This window comes from Manis javanica, chromosome 12, assembly GCF_040802235.1.
Source record: "Manis javanica isolate MJ-LG chromosome 12, MJ_LKY, whole genome shotgun sequence".
NCBI lineage: Eukaryota > Metazoa > Chordata > Mammalia > Pholidota > Manidae > Manis > Manis javanica.
In genome coordinates this window covers 40,075,048-40,100,498 of record NC_133167.1, presented here as the reverse complement: position 1 = coordinate 40,100,498, position 25,451 = coordinate 40,075,048, and the positions used below count along the sequence as shown (strand labels likewise).

The 25,451-nt window shown below is 37.0% G+C and overlaps 1 pseudogene; it reads left to right on the top strand.

Moving 5' to 3' along the window:
* The first annotated feature begins 3,138 nt into the window (after positions 1-3,138).
* The window catches only part of LOC140845017 (general transcription factor 3C polypeptide 3-like), a 30,570-nt pseudogene continuing 8,257 nt past the window's right edge, over positions 3,139-25,451 (top strand).

Here is a 25,451-nt window from a genome sequence, read left to right as displayed (position 1 = left end):
TAGAGTTTATTCCTCGTGATGCAGTTGGCAGTTGGGGAACGACAAGTCTTCATTATATGTGACCATTTAGCACATCTGGTGTCCAGACACTATATGTTAGTCGTTTCCACACCCTGCCCAATTATTTGAACCTCCCTACTCTAAAAGCCTCCTGGGAAAGTGATTTTGCTTGGCTGAGAACAGTTGCTAGGAAAACAGCAGAAGTGTGGTGTTTCCTCCATTGAAAATAAATGTTTTACAGATGATCTAGGCTCTCAGGTGGTCTGCAGTAATTCTCTCCATGGGTCCTTGACAGCCTCTCAGCATTGACTCTGCTCCTCATTGATGCGTATCTCATCCCCAGGACATGGCCTATTGTCCCCTATCCCAGATCTAGGGTGGTCCAGAACTGTTAAGGGTGTGAGCTTCTACCCTATTTGTAGGCTACATGGTAGCCTGCTACAGTTTCATAGACCCTGACAGGCAAGAGACTCCTGGGTCTGAGGTAATGGACATTATTTTCACGGCATGGCAGGCAGCATAAGGTTGGCATTCACACTGGATCTCGTCCTCCTACAAGTATTGTGGGGTCCCTGTGGAGGTGAGTCCAGGTATATGCTGGGCATAAGTAGGCTTGTGCCACAGCTGATGAGCCCAAACTTAGGAAATTCTCCATGTTAAAGGGAACTACTAACAAACATGCCCAACCGTTGCATCAGAGGGAAACATTATTTATATTTTACTGGTTAGAAAACAGATCTGTCCTCCACCCCAGAGGGAGATAATATCTTAGTCTTTCAAGGCTCTTCTACAGACCTCCTTGAAAAGATAACCCAGAAAGAAAGCTGTCACAAACTTCGGCAGAAAAGTGATTAAACTACGGGAAAATTATCTCCTGAATAGGGTCACACCCCATCCTTGCTCATCCCCTTGATGAAGAGAAAGGATGAGGTCATCTCCTCCCTGTGTATTCTTAATTCTATTGTCATGGTGGAAATTCAATGTTCTGCTTTCTTTAGACATTCCATTTTGAGTCTCAAAAACCAGTCTGAAAGTTGTAAAAGTTTCCTTTTGCTATTTTCATTACTGCTATAACAATTCCACTTTCTCTCAAGGTGATAAGGATGCCTCTGACTCGCCAGGGGAAAAAAATCACATTCAAGGAAGTGGAGAAAAGAAAAACAGAAAGATTACAATTTCAGGGTATGTTGCTACATTCTGACCTTAAGAGAACTTTCATGTCATCAAGGTGTTCTATAGCTGTTGTTAAAAAACAAAATTCAACTGCATAAATTTCAAAGACCTTATTGGCTTTATTCAACAGTTCATGAACTGGGCAGCATCCCATTCAGCAGAAAGGAGCTCTGAAGAACTGTACAGAATGAAAGACTTATAGACAGAAGAGGGCAGGACAAGGAAGTTAATAGCAAAGAATCACCTTCCTTTAAGGGACAGTAGGGTTTTCTCAGTCACATTACCTCACTAGTGCTGAGAAGGCAATTCCTCATTGACTGGTTTAAGATTCCACTGTTGAGAGAGGTTGAAACTGTAATTAAGTTAGCTATTAAGTTGCACTTTGGTGATGTGGATTTAGCATACATGACTCTATTTTGAGCCTGTTGTCTCTTTTTAACGGTGGAAAAACTGTCCTTCTGCCTCTTGCTCCCTATTTCCACAACATGAATCTATACCTTCACAACTGTTATTCCCGTATTCCAGACAGCCCATCATAAAATAAGCTAGCCTAAGCCATCTGGACCTTAGGGGAGCATTCTCCTTACCAGGTGACTATCTTTCCTCCCTTTGATTCCCTTCTTTTCTCCTAGGAGAGTTAGGACTAGAGACTCTTACCTTCCTCTTAGATGCAGTTTCCTAATTGACTGGAAAAATTGAGGAGAGAATTTCCCTGTGACTTCTGTAGAGTACCTGAATCCAACCTAGACTGCTAGATAGCCTTATTTTATACCCAAGTAGTGCCCAGAGGATCCTTCATTATGAGAAAGGGGATGACTTCCTGTTGTGAGATATTTTTCTCTCACCTGGAAATCTTGCTCATGCAGGTCCTGGCTCCTCATTCTGCCATCCTACTGTTGTTTATCCTCAGCTAGATTGTGGTAAAGAGGCAACAAAGGCCGGGGTGATAGGCTCCCTGTAACTTATCTCTAACTTTAGCGTCATATTGAGCTGCATTCCCCATGCCTCAATTCCCTTGCCCATTCCCAAGGCGCTTTGAATTCCATCCAATTTAATACATAAATTTGTATTGGGCACAGATTAGTAGGCTACTGAGGAGAGTTCACAAAGATAAATAGGTAAAAAAACCCACAGTAGTGTGGAGGAGGTGAAATAGTTCCAGGAGGGGAGGCAGTATATTATATTAATTTCAAGCATGGGATTTGGAGTCAGATAGGCCAGCATTCCAAACCTGCCTCTGCCACTTATTAGATACAGGACTTTGGCATTAGGAATAATATCATCCATTTTTAAGGATTATTTTGAGATATGTACATAATCTGCATATGATATAGTACATGCTCTACAGTAAATGGGCAACAATGTATGGTAATCATATCAAGCATTTGATTCTTTCTAAAAGATAGTTAAGAAAAGAAGAACACTTGGGTGGGAGTTAGAGGTGGAACATAAAGTCCAGAGAACCTTTTTTACAGACTGGGAAGGAGCCTGAAGTCAGGGAGAGTTTGAGGATTTGTGGGTAACAGGAAAACTGATGAGGCCATTGATTGGAAGAGATTAGAGTTGGAGAATAAATTAGGGGAGGGCTTTAGCATTTTGTGGCAGGGGAGAACTGGAAAGTAGAACATTTACATGGCAGTGCAAATGGTCAAATTCAGAATATAATCTCTAAAACAAAAATCAAATCAACTTAAAGAATAAACATTCAGAAAAAGAAATGGATTGGAGAATTGAGGGAAATAATTGAGGTAAGGACAATTTCTTGAAATCACATTTTTCCCCCAACTCCCTAATAGTTTTAAACAGGCGGTCTGAGCCTGGGCAGTAGGCTCTCACCAGGCCCGCGGAGGCCCCGCCCACAGCGGCGAGCCCCTTGGAAGGAGGCAGGGCCAGACGCTCCGGCGGAACCCTGGCGCTGCAGCTGGGGCGCAGTACGGGCCGGTTTCCCGTGAGAACACCGGATCCCTGCTCTCGGCGCCCCAGCACCGGAAAGCGACTGGGAGGCGCCGCACTTCGTGCATCTCCTGCGCTGACCGTTGCTGGGGCTACTTGTCAGGACTCCGCAGACATGTCGGGGTTCAGCCCGGAGCTCATCGACTACCTGGAAGGAAAGATCTCCTTTGAGGAGTTCGAAAGGCGGAGAGAAGAGAGAAAAACGCGCGAGAAGAAAGTGAGGAGATGCTAGGCCCGGAAGCACCTCGCTGTCTTGCCGTAATACAGTTAGATATGGGGGACCCGGAGGACCCCATTCTCCGTGATGGGACAGCCGGGAACTTCCAGTAGCTTCTAACCCCCTTCTTACCGAAACCTCGGTTCTCACCTCATGCCTGTGCTCAGCTCCTTTTAAAAACGTTTCCCCCACTAAAAAACTGTCTCAGTAGTAACCTCCCTTTTTCTTTTCCGAAATAGTAAATTTTTACTTGAGGGTAGCCTAACGCTGGCACGTTAAATAGGGGAGTGGGGAGTGGAGTTTGGAGAGTTTGTGGTTCGAGCCCTAGTTTGCAACCAAGTCTTTTTGTGACTTTGGGTGGACACTTCCCCTCTCTTCCTTAAGACCTCAGTGTCTCAATTTCTAAACTGAAGGATTTGAGCCCCCGTTTTTGAGGAGTCTCCCAGTGGTGTGATGGAATTTTGGGCAGAAAAGTTAATTTTCCTGAGAACAAATCTTCACTCACGTGTTTTTTTCATACTTACTTTGAACTATCTGAGCTTTCCATGTGTTCTCACAAATTTAAAATGCGAGGGAAGATAGAAGTAATTGCACCCTTGAAATTAGCTGGTGGATTCTTTCCTAATTCATGAGACTAATGGTGCCCCACTCTTGCCTTTTAAAAAGCTAGGAGACAACATTTAGATAAATGAAATCATTAAGAGTTTTATTATTTTTTACCAATAACTGATTCAGATAATCGTGAGGAATGAGACCTAAATACTCTGCAATGATTTGACAATATTCAAATTTAGATTCCACATACTCTGTGTGCAGAGCTCAAGTTTTATAGAAATAGAAAAAGGCAAACGCTCTATTCTTAACTGGGGAGAGCTAAATCTGCATTAGTTTTTGGAATCATTAATTAATTTTCAATCACAGAGTCTTCAGGAAAAAGGAAAGTTATCAGCTGATGAAAGTCCATATGACTCTGAATTTCCATCCTCATCGCGAAAAGATTCTACGAAATCCCAGGACAAAGATGTCAGTGAAGGTATGTTAAGATCATTTGCTGCCTGTGTGAAATACCTAATAATTTAGTAAAAATATTTTTCATTGCAACGATACTCTGTTGTTGATAACCTGGTTTAGTAGGAGCATAATGCTTGGTGTGTAGTAGGTGCTCAGTAAATATTTGTTGAATTATTGAATATGGTAATGATTAGTTTTATGGCTTATATTTGTGGAAAAGTATTTCAAATTGACATGAGTATTTGGGAGCTTTTTTAGAGTCATTATTTTTTTAATCGGCCCCATCGGTTACTAATTACTTCCAGATTATACTCCCAAAACATGTAATGGATTATAGTTCTCTGCAGAGTGGCTTCCAAACCACTGCTTTAGTTATAGAAGGTAAGATAGAAATCTCAGAATACAAGGCCAGTTGGCTGCCCAGATGGGACCTCCCACACAGCATGGTATGCTACTGCATTCTAGGATTCAGTCCTCATTCTGTATGTCCAGAAAATTAAATTTGGTTAGTGCACCAGACTAATTAAACTCATCAGAGCCTAAATGATGAAATATCATGCATATTTATTAATTTCTAGTGATAAATAAAACTCTAATGATCAGAGTATGATAATACTTTATGGTGTCCATTTACCCATGTCAAGTTACCTGTGATGCTGAACTATCAGTTAGAGTGTAGCTTTGTTTATAGGGTCTGATTGAAAACTAAAGTTCCTAGTTCTAAGGGGTAGAAGTAAAAACTGGTTCTTTTCCCCCTAAACACGTAAACTTCTATACGGAGAACACACACGAATTGGGAACAGAAAACAAGTTTTATTTCTGCCTCCTTGGACCAAGTGAGTAAGAAAGGGCAAAGAAGAGAGAAAAATGGGTGTTGAAATTTCTAATATTGCCAGGCAGGTGATGTGGAAAAGGAGGGTGAAGTTGTTAACAACCTATGGGTCCTTCCTTATCTATTCAGGAGTAGCTATTACATCATCAGGTCTTTGAGGTGCAACTGTGGTAGCAGATACCCTTGGATACCTGCCAGTCGTTTTGCCTAAATTTGTCCCTGAGAGGTGGCCACCAGGCCCTTCCTATAAAAAGGGGTTGATGGAATCCAATTCCAGCTCATCATAAGTTGTCAGGCACACAAGGGCTGGATGACCTCAGCTCAAGTAATCCTGTCAGTCCTTTAAAGACATAAAGCTCCCAATTTCCTAGAAAGAAATTGTCCCAGAATTCTACCAAGACCCTTGGTTAGCATGAACATATTTCAGAGCAGAAAAAGGGGTCAGTTTTGAATAGGCTTTGGCCAAGTCTGCTAATTGGAATATATGGCTATTGTACTTGTTGTCTTTTTCCTCTTATACATTGCTGACTATCACTGTGAAATTCTTGCACTTTTCCTACATACCGTGCAAATAGGGCCCTCTTTTCATTTTCCTTTCATTATTGATGATATGAAAACTACAGTTTTTTTTATATAGACCTTGTATCCAGGAACCTAGCTAAATTCATGTATTCTGACAGTTTGTAGATTATTTTGGATCATCTACATACTTAATCATGTCATCTGTGGATAATGAGTTTTATTTCTTCCTTTCCACCTTTATACCTTTTATTTCTCTTATTACATCAGCTAAGGCCTCTAGTAAAGTGTTGAAAGTAGTGGTGATAGTAGGCACCCTTGTCTCATTCCCATTAACTTTGAATAATTTACCATTAACTGTGGAAAACTTTTTGAAGATACTCTTTATTAAATCAAAGATATTCCCCTCCATTTCTAGTTGACATAGTTTTTATTAGGAATGGGTGTTACATTTCATCAAATGCTTCTGTGTCTAACAAGACGACCATGTGACTTTTCTCTTTTTTTCTGTTACTGTAATTTTATTCATTGGTAGGATTTTATTTTATACGTTTCACATTTATTTGAATATGGATGCTCAGAATTCTTGAAGATGATTGTTATGACTTCATAATAATAATAATAATTTGTTGCTTAGAGCATGTGGAGGTTTTTTTTAAAAATGTTTTCTTCCTTAAACATATTGACTATCTCATTTATCCAGTATCTTTGGGGTGCTTGAGGCATTTCACATAAGTGAATAAGCTTAAGGATTTTTGAACACAAATATGTCTGTGTGTGTGTATATGTATGTATTTTAATTTTTAATAATTAATATATGTTTTATATTTTGTTGGAACTTTTCTAAAATGTTACATGTTTCTGCTTTAACAGAAAATTAGCTTCTAAATTTAACCTCTTCTTGATTATCTAACATCATGATTATGAAGTCAAAAAAATCATTCTACATAGTGATATCCTCAGATACAAATGAAATAGGTCATGTTATTTTGTCCTGAAATAATAGTATTTTAATATTAGTAATAACAATTAGTAGTTTCTTACTATATGCTGAGCATTATTCTAAGTGCGTGTATGTAAAAACAGCTCATCCTCAGAGTAGCCCTATAAGGCAGACATTATTATTAACCTCTTTTTTCAAATGAAGAAACTGACGTACAGAGAGCTTTACCCAATTTTCCCAAGATGACTTAGCTAATGATAGATGGATATGAAATTTGAAACCAGACAGGTTGGCTCTAGAGGCCTCACTTTAACCACTGTGCTTATACCACCTGGTTCTGTACCACACACTTAATTCTTAGGTCTATGTGTGTCTTGCCAATGGGTTTCAGACCCGGACAAGTTCACTATGGATTCAGTGTGACCCGAGAAATAACAGTAGAATGTTCTTGGGGTGAAAGGGTTATACCTAACTTTATTTCTACGGTGGCAGGTCAATCACTAGAATCCTGTCCATTCAGAGAGAGTCTGCATGCAGCAAGCTCAGTCTCTGTCCCTGGGCCTTCCTGCCCTACAGTCGTCTCTGTCTCTGTCCTTGGAGCTGCCTGCACTGCAGTCTCGCTCTGCTCTCTTGCACGCTTGCAGCAGTGCCACCGTGTGGAGCCAATAACAATGTATTGCCCACACATGTGTAGTGAGCTAGACAACCAGGGCCAGGTGAGAATCCTGGCCACAGGAACCTTCACTTTATTCACAATGTCTTACATTTCTTTTATTTTTTTCATCCCTGCTTTTAATTTACTACGTGTGCTTCTGACTTCTCACTTAATGTTGCCTATATATCTGGATGACGTGCAGAGGATGAGTCATGAAATACATGGCTTTGTAATAGTCTTCTTTGGGTTGTCTTTGGGAGTGTTCATTTGTCTGTGTTTTACTTTCAAGTTTGTTATTGCTAGGGTAGAAATTCATGTTCCAAATATGCTGTTTTTTTTTCTTTTGATTACTGGGTTTTCTAAAGCTTTTATTTGCGACCTTAATGTGTCTTTCTTCAGGAGAAACATCGGATGGAGTCAGTAAGTCAGTTCACAAAGTGTTTGCTTCCATGCTTGGAGAGAATGAAGATGATGAGGAGGACGAGGAAGAAGAGGAGGAGGAAGAAGAAGCCCCTGAGCAGCCCAGTGCAGGTGATGTGTTTGTATTGGAGATGGTTCTTAACCGTGAAACCAAGAAAATGATGAAAGTAAGTTGTTACTTATTTTGGTATTTATAAACAGAATGTAAAAATGTGGTGGAGTAATTGAGAAAGAAATCTTTAAATTATACATATATTTGGAAAGAATTCAAACTGTAAGAAAGGAAATACTGAGACAACTACTGTTACTGATTTCTTATGTTTCATTTTACAGATTTTTAAAGAATGTGAGAATGTAGTTATTGGATATATCAAAATGTACTATAGTTTGCTATTAAAAGGCCCATATTATAACAATATTTTTTAACCATACTCATGAATAGATGAATTTGAAAGGAGCGTGATCTTCAGTAGATCATAAATCTTCTGGCATATAAATCCATTTTGCAGCATCCAGGTCTACATTTATTTTTCTAATTAATAGTTTAGTAATCCCTGACCACTTTAGTTTTTACATTTTTTTACATTTTGCTATGCTTTGAACTTTCTACTGCAGGAAGATTTTTTTGTTTGCTTTTTGTTTTAATTTTCTAAGGTGTTTCTTTTTGAAGAGTATTATAGAATGATTTTCATTCTTTCCTGAGATTGAGTTTTAGACTTTTTCCTCAAATACAGACTTTAACGTTAATAAGTCAGTTAGAACTGCAGCCATTTAGTCCTTAGTTCTCAATTTGGAACTCTGAAAAGTTTTAAAGGAAAATTTCACTTCCATTCTGTATTAGGTATTTATTAACTTGATTGGAATTGAAATCTAAGACATGACTATATTTTAATCTAAATGTCATTTTTCTTCTGTACAGGAGAAGAGGCCTCGGAGTAAACTTCCCAGAGCTCTGAGAGGTCTCATGGGTGAAGCCAACATTCGCTTTGCTCGAGGAGAACGTGAAGAGGCAATATTGATGTGCATGGAAATCATAAGACAGGGTGTGTTCAGTGGGGATTACTGACAATAGCAATTTCATACTCTATTGACATAGTCTAATGACATAGTCATACTGTATTATTTGGAAAATATAGTCAGAAGTTTGGAGGGGATTGTGCCAACAGTGATTTGCCAGTTTGCATTGAATAGGGGTCATCACCAGAAAATGATATTCACATTCAGTGAAATATCATTAATGTTTATTGAACTTTTACAGGAATCTTTTTTCTTTTTATTTGTTTGTTTTTTTATGTTTCATTTTAGGGATTTTAGGTTTTTTGTAATGTTATCCTTTTTTCGATATGGCAAATACATTATGTTAAAACCACTTTAAAAGGGCTCTTTTATCCTTCCATTTTTCAGATCAGGCAGTGCTAGATTATTTTAATCTACTTTTTGGTAAAAAGACACACTCTTTACTTGTCGTTTTCCATTAAACTACACATCCTGGGCATAGTGAAGGGTATCTTCATTAGTGACTTTTTGACTAATCACTTGTATTTACTATTTTGCTTTCCTGATGTGTCTTGAGTCGTTCTCATACGTGAACTTTTATCTTTTCAGTACTTTGGCCTTTCCTTACATCTGGACAAGGGTCCTTTTAGAAGTCTGTACATTCCGGGATTACTCACTAGGATAATTTCAGCTAACTGCTTTTTCTTTTTTACCCCATCAAAAATAAGATTAACCAAACTTCTTCCTTCGGGATATTTTGTTTGGTTCCTCCTTTCCAGTATTATCTGTTCCGTTATTTCAGTTTATAACTGTTTATTTTTGACAATTATCTTTGATTTTAAACGTTTCTGATCTTAGACTTTCATTTCAGAAGCTTTATTTCAGCAATGCAGATTAACCATCCACTTTGATATTCTGGGTTTAGGTGCTACTTAGATATCCTTTATCCATTCATCCATGACTACTCCTTGGTGTGGTTGCTCGATCAATGGAATTCAACTCCCTGATGTGGCTGATGCTCACTGGGATGAACTCGCTGACTTACTGAGCCGCATTTAGCCTTAACAAAGAGGAATTTTCATGCGGGTTATGGTGGAGAGTATGGTTTTTCATGAAATTATACTTTGCTTAGAGAAAATAATACTTAAAAAATTTTGAAGTGTATGAGAGTAAAGTAAATACGTTCTCATGTTTATTCTCAATCCCACTAAATAGTTTGTATGATTCTGCTAGAGCGATTTAAGAGTTTAAGTATTAAAAAACGGATCACTATTGAGCCATAGGAGTGACATTTACTCAAGTCTCTTTCCTCAGCTAATAGAGTTTGTTTTTTGAATTTGTTATAGCTCCTCTGGCTTATGAGCCGTTTTCTACTCTTGCCATGATATATGAGGACCAAGGCGACATGGAGAAATCCTTGCAGTTTGAGTTAATTGCTGCACATTTAAATCCCAGTAATACTGAAGAATGGGTTAGATTGGCAGAAATGTCTCTGGAACAAGATAATATTAAGCAGGCTATTTTTTGCTACACAAAAGGTAATTAGAATGTTTTTCTCATTCTGTTTGATAAAATGTTACATAATAAGTTTTTTGATAACTTCACTTGCTACTCTGGGGTGATGTTAGATGAAATATATTTATTCTTTATATTCTGTTCTACTGGAGATAAGTATTTGGGGTTCCTCTGCTTTCATGTTTATTAGCAACTTTATATTGTGAGTTACTATAGGACAAAAGTTGGTAGAGCATTAACTTCTGTTTCCCACTGAGGTCAGTGTTAGTTCTAGGGCTATTTCTTGAGGGTTAACATTACACTAAGAGTGACCAATGAAGATTAATATGGAGATTCAGATTCTTTCTGGTCTTGGATCAAACCTAGCTGGGAGTTCCTGTGAAGGTAGGTGTCCTCCAGAATAACCGTTGGAGAATTGGTTTAGAGTGTTTATTAAATTTTCAGAAAAAAGGATGGGTCACACCCAGGTACCATGAACCCCTTGTTGTGAAAAATCATAATTTATATTCCATTTTTTCTCTTTAGCTCTTAAATATGAACCTACTAATGTCCGTTATTTGTGGGAGCGGTCAAGCCTCTATGAACAGATGGGAGATCATAAAATGGCAATGGATGGTTATAGGCGTATTTTAAACCTATTGTCTCCATCTGATGGAGAACGCTTCATGCAGTTGGCTAGAGATACGGCAAAGTAAGTTTGGAGTGAAACCTTGTTAATCATGTTAGAATTGAACGCATATATTCGAACTAGAATATACATTTTAAGAAGTCAAAAATACGTTTTACTTCCTGTATTTTGGGTTTTTGTTTTCTTTTTTCCCCAGTTCTTTTCTGTTTGTTTGTTTGTTTGTTTTTTCTTCTTCAGTACTTTCCCATTTCCAAGTTAACTGTGTTAGTGCTTGGAATAATTTGTATACATGATTACCTTCCAAGTGCTCAGAAGATTAAAAATGGGGCATATTCTGAAAGGATGACTAGGTTCTCAGGTTTTCATAACTTAGTTGATGTTTGTGCATTTATGTACTCAGTTATGTGTATTTGCAGTAACATTTTGAATTATTTATTAGTGATGTGCTAAGGAAATGCTTGTAATCTGAATCTTATGTAATCATTTTATTTTGAGCCAGTACTAGAATAACATTTTTAAGATAAAAAATTTTCTTTATGGTTGACACATGCATCTAAAATACTGCATCTATTGCATTTATTCCTCTGATATGCTGTACATCAATTATAGCAGAAAATATTTTGGCTAAGTGATGCCTTGTGGTATGCTGTCTATTATAGGGATATTTGTTACATAGAGTATTTCAGCCTAGGAGCAACCATCCCTATCTGGGTGTCTTAGGGGTGAACCCTTTTAATCCTATGGCCATTGCTGTGAAGATGGTTAGCTGTGAAATCACCCCATATCCTCCCCAGGATGGGTTTATATAGGAGTACTAGAAGCTTTTTTAGGAAGTTTGTTAAGGTAAAGCAACCCTAATTTGATTCCTGATGTATATATATAATGAGCATTGAGGATCTTCCCAGGTTATCTGCTGTCATATCTGTAGCTGTCCTAGTAGTTAGTCCAGTTAATTTATTAATAGTTACTTAATAAACTATTAGATTGTCTATGTAGTAATTTTGTTTTCCACTTTATTTATAACACTTTTGTTAAGAAAGGGTGGTGATGAGCAGTTCTGCCACTGCCATAGAAATCTTTTCTATGTGGAATTCTGTTACTGTAATTTCTGATTGATTAGGCTTTTACTTGGTCCCTACTTTCCCTCCAGAAGTATTTATTGTATGTAAGTGATGTGCTAGACACTGTACAGGACACTAGGAGATCATTATTGAGTGAGTTTTAATATTCCCTTCCCTTGTGGAACTTACATTGTAGTTAGGGGACACAGGCAATACACGAAACAGCTAAAGATATGGTATGTCACCTATTGATAAGGGATATGAAGAAAAATGAAGCTGGCAAGGAGGACAGGAAGTTGAAGGACAGGAGTGTGTTATTTTAAGTAGGGTGATTAGAGAAGAACTTAATTCCTTATGTAGTGGTCATACAGACCTGAAAGTAAACTGAAAGAGGTATGGGAACAGATATTTAGGGAAGGGTATCAGAGGCAAAGGAAATGGCGTGCAGAGGTATGCCTAGGGAACAACATGGAAGCTGAGGGCTTAAGGGGAGTATAGCAGGAGGTAAGGTCAGAGGTGTCAGGAAAAGATCACTTGGCAATTGTGGGCATTGTGAGGACTTGGCTTTTACTCTGAGTATGTTTGGAAGCAATTGGAAGGTTTTGAGTATGAGACTGACATGGTTTGACTTTAATTTTAAATGCATCAGTTCTGGCTGCTCTTTTGAGAATAGATCAAGAAGTGGTAAGGGCAGAAGCAGGGAGACCAGTTAGGAAATTATTGCAATAATTCATTGACAAGATAATGGTAGCTTGGACCAGGACAAAGGCAGCAGGAGGAGGTAAGAAGTAATCAGATTCTAGATACATTCTGAAGGCTAGACTCTGAGGATTTTGTGATAGGAGGTGATGTGTGTGTGTGTGTGTGTAAGAGAGAGAGAAGGGGAGAGTTCTGAGGACTAAACACTGAGGCATTCCTGTGTTTAGAAGTCAGTAAGATAAGGAGGAAACAGGGAGACTGAAAGGAAATGGACAGTAAAGTAGGGGGAAACTAAGAACATGGTAGTCTAGAAATTTACTTAAGCAAGCACTTGAGGGAGGAGGAATGATCATGTGTGTGGAGTACTCCAGAGAGGTCATGTAAAATGAGGACTGACTGTTGACATTGGAGATGGGGGGAGGGTTTTGGGAGATAGGTGCTCTTTGGAGAAACTTGTTAGGGGTGCATAAGAATGGGAGGTGATTGGAATGGGCTACTGGGGTGAGAGATCTTTTTTAAGTTGGGGAAAATTGTAACATACTTGTATTGAGATGGGATAATCCACAATTGAGAGACTCTTTGAAGATATATGAAAGAAGGGACAATTGCTTGGGTGATATCCTTGAGTCAGGTTGTAGGGAATGGGATCTAATTGATCTTATAAGTGGAGAAAGCAGAGGATAGAGCCATGGGTGTGCATAAATTGGAAGATGTGCTGGGAGTATGTGGGATGTGTCAATTTGATTCTCTTTGTAAAATAAGAAGTACGGTCATCATAGAGAGTAAGGATGGGAGAGTATTAGAGGTTTGACGGGAGAGGGGAAGATGTGAAATAGTCGTCCAGGTCCTTGGTTCCCTGCTACCCCACAGACGGGCAGCATTTGATCACCTGAGAATGGGTCACAAATGTAGAAAATCTTGGCCCTGCCCCAGCTCTACTGGATCAGAATATGCTTTTTTTTTTTTTTTTTTTTTACAAGATCTTAGTTACTCTGTATGCACATTCAAGTTTGAAGAGTACTGGACTAAACACCTAGTAAGATTTCTGGTCAGCATGATGGGTGCACTTGAGGCTAGTGAGTCCAGTCAGCATGGTCAGCTTGACAGGTGGTGTTAGAGAGTAGGCATATTTTTATTAACTTGGTTGGGGGTTTATCAGATTAATAAAGGGAGAGAAGGGCAAGAGAACTGAGATGTGCAAGGGAGGAATTACAGTGTTGGACCCTGGAGGAGGAGGCACGTGAGGACAGGAAGGGCACAGAGACAGTGAGTGAAAAGGTGGCAGGATCAGTGCTCTGTCGAGCCCAGTGAGATAGCAGAGTTGTCCGTGTTGGGTTACAGAGGCCTCAGGTGGGATGATAGGAGGCAGCTTCTGGAGAGTGAGACGCTTGACACTGAGACGTTACACTGACATAGCACGGCTTTCTCTAGATTAACCGTGATGATGATTTTAAAGAAGAGTTTTTTCTCTTCTCAAAGTTTAAGAAAATGAAATTCATAGTTAATAAAGGGCCTAGCAAGGAATGAGTTTTATAGTGTAATTCTGTAATCTGAAGTAAGTACTCATCCGTTTTGCCATTTATTTTTTTAGGAGTTACTATGAAGCCAATGATGTTACTTCAGCTATTAACATAATTGAAGAAGCTTTCTCAAAACACCAGGCCCTTGTCTCCATGGAGGATGTTAACATAGCAGCTGAACTATACATTTCTAACAAACAATATGACAGAGCTTTGGAGGTAGGAACACGTAATGAGTTTCTTCACTAGATTTTGATATGTTTCTGTATTCTAGAAATTCCTACAAATTGACTATTCTTTATTTTAGTTATATATGTTAAATAACTTGTACACTAAATTATATATTGAAGTCTGTATGGAAACAGATTTCTAGATTCTATAGTAATTCCATATGCAGTATAAAGTGTAGTTATCATATGGTAAAGGCTTTTGCCATTATCGCAGTGCCAGATGTATCTGTATTTCAGGGTAGCAGGACTTGGCAGCCGGACTAATTGCTATGATTCAGTTCCTAAGCTGTTGGGAAAAGTAGGTTGGTTTGGTGCACAGGAATTATATACTTAAGCATTAATGTGATATAAGATATGATATAAAAATGTTAACCGTATCACAGCGGTTCCTTATTGTAGAGAGATGTACTGTTGCTTTTTATTGTCCACTTATCTGTTTTATATGTTATAATGATTATTTGGATTAACTGTACAAATTTTTGCACTGTGAAAAGGGTTTTTTAAACATACCTATTGTGTCATTTCCTTTTTCCCCTTCTTTTAGGTAATTACGATTTTTCTGGAATTGTGCTGGAAAAGAAAACTACAGAAGAAGGCGCTCCAGAAGAGAGTAAAGGTTGTAGTATGATTATGTCTGCATTTTCTGCCATATTCTGCATATTGAAGTGTATGTAATCCTCTCTTGTTCATAATGTGGCATTTGGAAATCTATAATGTTCTTATAACATTTTCCCAAGAAGCGTTTTTTCCTCACAAAGATTTCATTACATTTTCCATGATTATTACATTTTCTCATAGGAAAGTAATTTTTAAAAATTTGTTTTCAGTCCTCAATTTCTCAGTACATCCATTTGAATGCAGTATTTCTCACTGACCCAGGCTCTCTTAGTGATATGTGCAAAAGGAATGGATTAGTGAAGAGCTTATCAGAAACCTTTAAATGTAAAGCAATTTACTTTTCAAAATGGTCTTAAAATGCTGTCATTGAAAAAAATTCTACTTTGAAGTTAAACATTCACATAAAAAGTAGAAATCAATATTATCCTACATTGTTTGAACACTTAAATGTATAATTAGGCAGCTGGTTAGAAAGTCACACCTGAAGTGTAGCTTGCAGTGTTTCAGCTCATTCCCCCATCCCAGCTTTTTGCTTGCCCATTAACCTGTTGTATGAAAATACTAACAGGCAAGACCCTAAGTGAGGTTCAACAAATTGATCTTCTTTATGAGCAGAGTAGATATCCCTGGTCATGCAAGGAGGTTCCTGTGTTGTACCCTCCACCTAGACCCAATGAGGCTTTGGTGGTGCTGGGGAAGCAGGGGAGGCCCTTGGTACTGAGCCCTGCCTGCTTCACAATAGCTGCCTCCCTACCCTGTCATAAGACCTAAAGATTCCATCATCATATAATCCTTTGGGTTAAGGCATGATTATTTGAAAACAGAACCCTTTTATTTACATGATGTGTCCTAATGGAAAGAAGTAACCATTTACATAAATCCATTTATGCTAATTTGTAGAGAATCAAGCCCATGATAAGGGACAAATCAATACTGAAGTGAAAACTTGTTGGGAAATAAAAAGACCAGTTATGTCAAAGTTTCTTGTAAGTGCCTCCGGTAGGTGTGTGTGGAATATACAGATGAGTATGACATTTTCTGTCCTCAAGGAAGTGAGGAGAATATGGGTTCAAATGAAATGTATACAATAAGGAACTGTGTGATAATTTCCATAGTAAAACTGGCATTTTGGGAAACTAGAGGAGGGTGATATAAAAGATCAGAGGCTGTTTCTAGAAGTATATTTTAAGCGGACACCCATGGGGAAGTGCCTTTCCGACTGAGGTCACAGGGTGTGGGATCACTGCTTGGTATGGACAGGACCAGATAGGGTGCTTTCTCCGAGTGATTCAGATAGTAGAGTGACTAGAGTAAGGAGCAGGGATTGTAATGCTGTCAGGAATAGGAATTGTAATGCTATCACAGCATGAATGAGGGCATCTGAAGGGCTCTGCCAGTTTTGATACTTTTATTGTACATGGCCTAGCCTAGAGCCAAGTTCCAGTTAAGTTGTTATTTTGCAGCCATAATTTCTGTTTAAGATCTTTCTTCAAAAAAATTATATTCATGTTGAAAATTGTTCTTTCCATTGTTTTGGAAAATATGAAAGAAATACAGAGCTGTGTTCAAGTTTTAATTGTACATATAGTTTATACATTTTGTTTAATACATTTTTCTATATTTTATTGATCCATCCTTCCTTCTTCCCTCTTTTTTTTACTTTTTTAATGAGTTAGCATACCTGAATTCAGGAAACATCTTCAATCAATGACATGTCATAGTTGAACTAGTGGTGTTTTTCTTTCTTAGTATATAAAATAATGGTGCATCTGAAATCTGTGGCATCTTAGAGTTGGTGAAATAACTTCAAAGAAAAAGATATGTCCAGAAGACTAGGAGATTAAAACACTTCCAAAGTGAGCAAAGATGATTGTTTTTCATATGCATTTAAAAAAATAACATTTATTGATGGGTTAATTGAGGTTCACATTTTTTGATTCTTGTAAATGTGAATGACCTAATGAGAGTTCAGGAGAATAAAGTGTCAGTGACAAAATATAAGCTTTTTAAAAGAAACTGCTGTTAAATGTTAGTACAGTATTATTTCAGCTGTTAGGGCTGTAAATAATATATACTGTATTTTTTAGCATTGTCAAGTTGGCATTAAAGTGCCTGAATACTTGGTCTCAATCTCTTACACCTATCTGATTAAACTGGTAATAGTTTGTGGATTGCCACAGGTCCCAGACTATACCCTTTGAGTAGCACTGCCCTGTAGGATTTATAAAGTGCCTTCTTGACCTGAGTTCTACCTAGTGTGATAATGCGAGTGTGACCTCCAGTTTCTTTTTGTTTGAATTTGTCTGCTCTATCTTTGTCCTTTTATTTTCAGCCTTCCTGACTTAGATGATTTTAGGCATGTGTCTTATTTTCAACATAAAGTTGAGTTTTACTTTGTGATTATTTCTGAAATCAAACTTTTGATTTACACATTGTACACACTATATCTCTAATTGGTATACCATAGCTACTGGCTACAGAAGAAATATGCTATGGATATAGCCTTAAGTCACTTAGACTAGGCCTTATCCCCATGGAACTTACGTTCTAGTGTGAGTAAATTTACGTATTGGGACTCTCATTGAGCAGAATAAGTTTCTTAAGCTGGTTTTCTGGTACTAGGTATTGTTTTGGAGTAAGTGATACAAAGTCGCTTAAGTAAGCTTGTCCATATCTTATTCTTGGTAATTTTATTCAGTACTATAATTTATATGACAAGTTCTAGAAAACAGATCAAACTTACTTCATTTTAACATAATTTAAAATTTATTCTACCATTTCAGATGAATCTCTGATAACCCTCTATGCTTCAGCTTTTTCTGATATGGAAGCTTATTTGGAATTTATTAGACTTTTCAAAATATAAAATACTTTAAATGCAGATAAAAATCCCTTTGATTAACTTCCCAGTGCTTTAAAAATTGTTTTGCTGTAATTGTTTTAGAAGACAACACAGTATTGTTTTATCCCTTTCTCATCCTCTTTGTAGTGAAGACGAAAAAGATGCTTTTGAATTCAAGAAGGGAAAAAGAGAGCTCAGATATCCTTATTTGTCATTTTTGGCTTTTTAGTTCTCTGTAGTTTTGATAAGAGGTGTGGGAGTTCATGTAGGTTTCGGGTAAGTGCATAAGATATTCAGAAAGGATTAGGAAGGGTAATTGCTACCAAAGGACAGACTGAAGGAGGGATAAGAATCTAGTAGCAGAGTTGGCCAAACTTTGAATTGATTATAGAATCACTTGCTTTGAATGAAGTAAATGTGCTCTCACATAGAAGGTAGTTTGCTTCATTTGCCCCACATTCTAAGCTCTCACACGTGGGAACTGCCTTTTATCTGTCTAACCCATAGCTAATGAGAATGTCACCTGCACTATCCCTGATGGCATACCAATAGACATCACAGTGAAGCTGATGGTCTGCCTTGTACATCTCAATATCCTCGAACCACTTAATGTAAGTAACATTCAGATCAAATCCACGTTATTTTTTGTAGATGACAAGAAATTATAAATTGACCCTGACTTCACATTTCTTAATAATCAGGAAGTCGCCATAAGCATCAAATTATTTTTGTGTGAATAAAAGTGTTTTGGAACTTTTAATTATAGTAATTTGTTTTTCTTTCAAAATGAGAAAAATAAGAATATATGATTAGGCCTTTTAAACAATTGGTAATTTGTTACAGCTATTCTCTTTTGCTGACTTTTTGCTAAGTATTTCATTGAATAAAAAATGTATTGAGCATTCACTTTGCAGACCTTAGGAGGAGGTATTGAATAAATAGAGAAATCCCTGCTCTAATTATTCTTTTGTTCTAGTGGGATTAATAGGTAATAAATAAAATAAATACATTAAATATAGGCTGTTAGTTGGTGATAAGTGCTCTGAGAAAAATCAAACAGGGGAAAAGAATAGAAAACATTGGGGATGGGAGGAGTTGGCAATTTTAAATAAGTTGGGTCAAGAAAGGCCTCCTTGAGAATGTGACATTTAAATAATGACATAAAGGAAGTGAGGAAGTAAGCCGTGTAGATACAGGAAAGAACAGCTTCCCTGAAACATGGGCAAGCACAGAGGCCCTGGAGCCTGGGTATGTTTGACCTGCTAGAGGAGGAGCCCAACAAATCAGTGGCCTTAGCTGCTGCTATACCTGCCTTCTAACCGGCTTTCAAAAGTTGAATGAGTGGATGATAGCAGTATGAGTTCTTTTTAATAAAGATACAGAAATGAGTAGAAAAAAGTGACAGTTTAAAGCTATTTTTATTAAGCTTTGCTCCTTTTATGCTTGCCTCAGATGACCAATATTTAAGTTAAAAAGAAAAATATATATAGCTGTGCATAGTTGTAATGAATGTTTGACTTCAGGCTTTTGTTTTGCATCCTAGCCTCTCCTGACAGCACTAGTGGAACAGAATCCTGAAGATATGGGAGACCTCTATCTAGATGTTGCTGAGGCTTTTCTGGATGTTGGTGAATATAATTCTGCACTTCCTCTCCTTAGTGCATTGGTTTGCTCTGAAAGATACAACCTTGCAGTAGTTTGGCTTCGGCATGCAGGTAATACCTTTTTGTGGGAGGAAGAAGTTTTAATAACATAAGCAGGCAAGAACTTACTTTCCAAAGATGCAGTGATTGTTAGAGAATATTAATGTCTTAGTGAAAGTATTTCTGATTGCAGAGCAGTTTTTTGAAAGTCAGTGTTTTCACTTGTCATGCCACCGAGTGATGCCCGCCTCACTAGTGGTTTGGAGGAATGATTCACTTAATGGTACCAACTGAAGTAGAGGCATTAACATGTCCCTGTTAAAAATACCTTAAATACCTGTCTTTTACCTGTGTTAACTAAAGGGTTTGGTTCCTAGTAATAGATTGTCAGACTTGGAGTGCAATCTGATATTTGAAGAGTTTTACAGGTTTATATTTAATATGTCATTTTGGGGAAAAATTTGATGGATTCTCAATGTTCTTTGAGCTGAAAATATGCTCAGGATTGGGTTTTATGTACCATTTTATTGGAAATCCACATTAATCTGCAATAAATCATTTAGAATAGAAATATAGCTTAAGAAAAAGAACCGAATTTTTTAATGAAATGTATGAAAGCCAAAAATATTCTAATAGGATTTCATATAGCATTAACATAAAAGATACATTGAAATTTGAACAGTCTTTGTTTAAAATACTGCATTATGGCAGAAAGTTCTTATTGTTCTTAAAATGTTACATCATGGCAAAAAGTTCTATAACTAGAAAAGCATTGGTTGACATTTTAGGGTATTTTGAAACATATCACAGATATGAAATAGCAAAGAGCACTTAATGATTAAAATGACACTTCTGTTTAGGTGGGTGAATATGAATGCAAATGTAACACCATCATTAAAAGTTTTATTATTTGTGTATTTGAATTTTAAGACATGAGCAGGGAGTTGAGTTTTTATCACCTTCCTAAGTCTGTGATAATTGAAACTGCTCCTGTTGCTAATAGTAGATACTTGACACATCCTCCTTAATTATGATTATGATTCTGGTAAGTGATGTTTCCATTGTGAGCTTGTGTAGCTTTGCAGTGATTGGAAGGTTAAAACTTCAGAGTCATCTAAAAATCATAAATTTGGGATTGGTACATTAGAGAGATAATTAAAGGAATTAATGCCTGTGGCATAATAACAAAATATCTTTAAAAGTGAAAAATGAAAAATGTAGTCATGATGATCCATCCATATTTAGTAGTCTTGCTTTATTATCAAAGTTTAACTGAAAGATAATTTAGTAGAAGTCTGAAAAATTTAAAGTTCAAGAAAGCAGAAGTCCCATTTTAGGAGATAATCATGGTGAAAAAGGAAAGAGGTGAAAGGGCTTCAGTTACTGTTGTGGCCATCAGGGTGAGAAGAAGAAATGCTGACAGGAATTCGTTTTCAAGTTCTAAGGATAGGATTTAATAATTGATTGGCATAAGATTTGAGGAATAGGGCCCAGTAACTTTGCTTCTGAGAACTTGTCCTGAGAAAATCATTGAGTGAGGTGAGAGGTGGTAGTTTATATTGGTGATCACAAAACTCTGGAGCCTGGCAGGTAACAAAAATGAGTAAAATGCACGAGTGGGAAGGCTCTAGGGCAGGGAGCTGGGGAACCCCGTCTAAAGGATACTGCTGTTCCTCACGTTAGGCTGATGTGCCGTGTGGGAATGGGGCACCCACTGCACCAACCCCAGAGTTTTCAAAAGAATCCAGAAACTCAGATTTCATAAACATGCTGATTTTTAAAAATGTAGACAACTCAGTGTTTTTTATAGCGCTATGGCCTAACAAAACACATCTGAGGGTTAAACTGGTCTGCCAATTTTTAAACCTGAAGATGTTTACTGTGGTGTTATTTATTAGAGTAAAAGTTTAGAAATAACTTAAATGTCAAGTAATATGGTTCAGTAAATAATCAATTTGATTGAATATTATAACCATTCAAAAGGCCGATGAAGACATGGGAAAATGTTGAAAGTATAATGCCAGGTGAATAAAGCAGAACCCCAAATTGTACGTGTATACTGATTAATCCTTGTAAGCAGTTTGGGTTTAGAGAAATCAATAGATTGATTAATCAGTGGAGATTAGAAGGGATAGTTGTTTTGAGGTACTAGAAATATGCATATATTTAGTTCTTGTTATAACTTTTTTATATTGCTATACTGTATTTCTTTAAAAATGGAGAAATGATTTTTTGGCCTGCTTCCAAATCTGTAGTTCATATTTATGCTTTAACACATTTTAGAATGTTTAAAGGCCTTAGGCTATATGGAGCGAGCTGCCGAAAGCTATGAGAAAGTGGTTGATCTGGCCCCCCTCCATTTGGATGCAAGAATTTCACTTTCCACACTTCAGCAGCAGCTGGGCCGCCCTGAGAAAGCCCTGGAGGCTCTGGAACCAATGTATGATCCAGACACGTTAGCACAAGATGCAAATGCTGCACAGCAGGTAGGCCATGTAACAGAAAGAAGTTTTCATTGGTGGGCTGCATTTTAGAACTTTCTTCTCAGGACATGTTGTATCCAAAAGTTTTGTTTTAGTTTATTAAATGGTTTTGAAAATGGTTTTGAATCATTTTAGTCACTTATTAGACATTGTAAATTACAGTTTCTAGAATATCGGGTCTTAATTCTTGTGAAAGATCATAAAACAAATATCCTTAAGGTTTGATTTCTAAGACAGAACTTCTCTATGCAAACAAAACAACCTGCAGCAAAGGCATCTTGTCACACTCATTGTCATGTGCTTATTTATTTAGGAACTCAAGTTACTGCTTCATCGTTCTACTCTGTTGTTTTCACAAGGCAAAATGTATGGTTATGTGGATACCTTACTTACCATGTTGGCCATGCTTTTAAAGGTGGGTAATGATCTTTCTTTATATTAACATTATTGGCTTTTTAAATGTTTAGAATTTGTTTAAATATAGATTATAGCTATTTTATAACCATTTTATTCTACTAAATAAACTTTTTAAAGTGAAAGTCAGATATAGACAAAAGACTTAAAGATTTATGGTATGTAATTGAAAGTTCTAATGAAAATGTAAACTTGACTGTAGATTAACTGAAATAAAATCTATGCTAGTACGTATTTAGAAAAGTGAGAGCCATGATTTTATCAGTCATTAGCCCTGTAGACACTACTATGTGCCAAAATTGTTCACCTTGCAGAAATGTTTTCCAGATATGACATCCTTTTTAAGTCTAGCTTTTTTCAGGTAAGTTGTTGTGTGTGTGTGCATGTGTTATAAAGTTAAAGTGAATTTGCCTTCTTCTTCTCTGCTAAGGTAAGTAGTGTGACCCGAATTTCTTTGGTAAGAAAAAAGCAGTCTCTTCATTTTCTTTTAGGTATTTAAATACACAGTAATTTGGCCTTTTTATTCCTTATTAAAGAAGCTTTCAGGCATACCTGTGGAACTTATGGCATATAGATTTTCTTTAAAAAATTGTGTGACTAAAAAATATCTCAAGTTTATCATCTTTAATGCAGGTAGCAATGAATAGAGCCCAAGTCTGTTTGATATCCAGTTCCAAATCTGGAGAGAGGCATCTCTACCTTATTAAAGTGTCAAGAGACAAAATATCAGACAACAATGACCAAGAGACAGCAAATTGTGATGCCAAAGGTAATTACTTTCATTTGCTTAATTACATAGAAGTGGCTGAGTTGAAAAAGACTCCTGAGGTTACACCTGACAGTAATCTAATTGAAAATATACCCTTTTCAAATTAAATGAAGTTTTCTAATCTAAATCCCTCAAGTATAATAAACTCATTTGGTGTTTAAAAAAAAGGCTACATGTAAATCATTTAATTTTTATAAGTTGAAAAACATCTGCTTTTATCTTTCTGTGAAAAAAACTAAACATGACTTTTAATTTGGCTTTTCAGGAAGAAAATATATCTTAAATTTATGAAGATTAGATGACTGTACAAATCACTCTACTTGTCCAGTTATTTCAATTACATATATTTCATTCTTTGTCATATTAATTTTTGACAGTGTAGCAATGGTCATATAAACTCTGAAAATAAGTTGCTTTGGCCCAGTCTCAAGTAATGTGAGTTTAAAAGGCATCTATTTTTAGGCTGGAGAAAACATTAAGTATGTTAGGGTGAGGTTATTACTCAGAGAACTGGAAAACATCTAGGTTATAAACTGGAGATACCAAAGATTATTTCATTGTTAATTAATTCAGCAGACATTTATTAAGTCATTGTTACAAGCATGGCAGTGTGCAGTGGGCAGGGCTTTAGAATCCAGAAGAGCTGAATCTCTATAAGCACAATGTTAAAACATAAGTAAGGTGTTTCAGGGAGAAGACTCAGGAAAGGAATGCGCTTTGGCCCCCCATAACCTAGCTCTGATTGCCGCAGAGCCCTGCCGTCTGTCCAGTTCACTGTTTCTGGGCTTATCCTAATAGCTTCTTCCTCGATGGCATGTATTTGGGACTATGTTTCTGTAAGTTTTATTATTCTTTACATTTGATCCTGTTTTCTCTTTCAGTATTTTCTCTTCTCAGGTCCGTTGTTGGTTTTTCTCAGGCTCACAGGGTTTTGTTTTGTTAAGGTGGGTGTCCCCTCATACTCATGTACTAGCATAGGATAAGCAAAGCCTCCTTAGGTTACATACATTTTTGTACTCTGATTTTTTCACTTATTTTTTCACAGACATTTTCTCATCTTGCTCTATTCTCCTTATAGCTATTCTATGTAAGGAACGTGAATATTCCATTGGATAGCAGTTTCATAATTTATTTAATCATACCCTTCTTTTTTGATGTATGGTTGATTGTGATAATTTTATAAGTAATATGGTAGTGAGCATCTTCATGCCTTTAGATTTATACATACTTTTGATGAATTGTTTAGGATAGGTTCTCAGAAGGAGAATACTGGGTCAAGCTAGAAATGTTTTATGGCTTTTGATATTTCTCAAAGGTATGAAAGGGAGGCTTCTTACAGATAAATAAGGAAGAGAAGATAGTTAAAGGAAAAGAGAAATTTTGAAGCAGATAAAAGAAAATGAAGATTATAAAAAGATGAAGAACAATCTGAATTTCAAAGTATGAATTTGAAATCTTTGCTGAGCAAGCACTTGAATGCCTTTTATGTGCAGACTCCTGTATTTGACGTCAGTCATGAAGTGCACACTCATTCTGCCCTGAAGGACCATATGTCTTAGCTTGCACTGAGAAACACCAGTGAGGTAACTGGACTTTGTAGAGAACAGATTAGAAGTGAGAGTTACCTGGAATTGCAGATTGGCAGAGCGTATGGAGGTGGTGTTGATGGAGTGGAAACAAGCAACTTCCCCTTCTGGTCATTGTCAGAAGAGTGTTGGTAAAAATTCAGGTCTATAGGACCATGGTTATTCAATTTAACCTTAGAACCAATCATGTGAATTCTTCCTTTTAATACTATAGTATTTGGAAATACAGTGACCTAACTGATTTTCACTGGTCTCATTTTAGCAATACTTGCCGTACTCACGAGTGTCTTGACAAAAGATGACTGGTGGAACCTTCTGTTGAAGGCTATATACTCCTTATGTGACCTATCCCGATTTCAGGAGGCTGAGTTACTTGTGGATTCTTCTTTGGAATATTACTCGTTTTATGATGACAGGCAAAAACGCAAAGAGCTGGAATACTTTGGTCTCTCTGCAGCAATTCTGGACAAAAATTTCAGAAAGGCATACAACTATATCAGGTGATTTTTCCAATAACTAAGTTTAATTCATTCTGTGATAGAGTATGTATATTTATTTTTACTTCGTCTCTCTTGCTCCAGACCTAGTAACCTATTGTATTTTAACTGCTCTTGCTTACTGGTTAGTTCAGGCCATTGTTGCATGCCCTCTCATATGCTTAACCTCTTGTGTCTCAGTCTACCCATTTAAAATGGCCATCATAACACCACCACCTCATGGGATT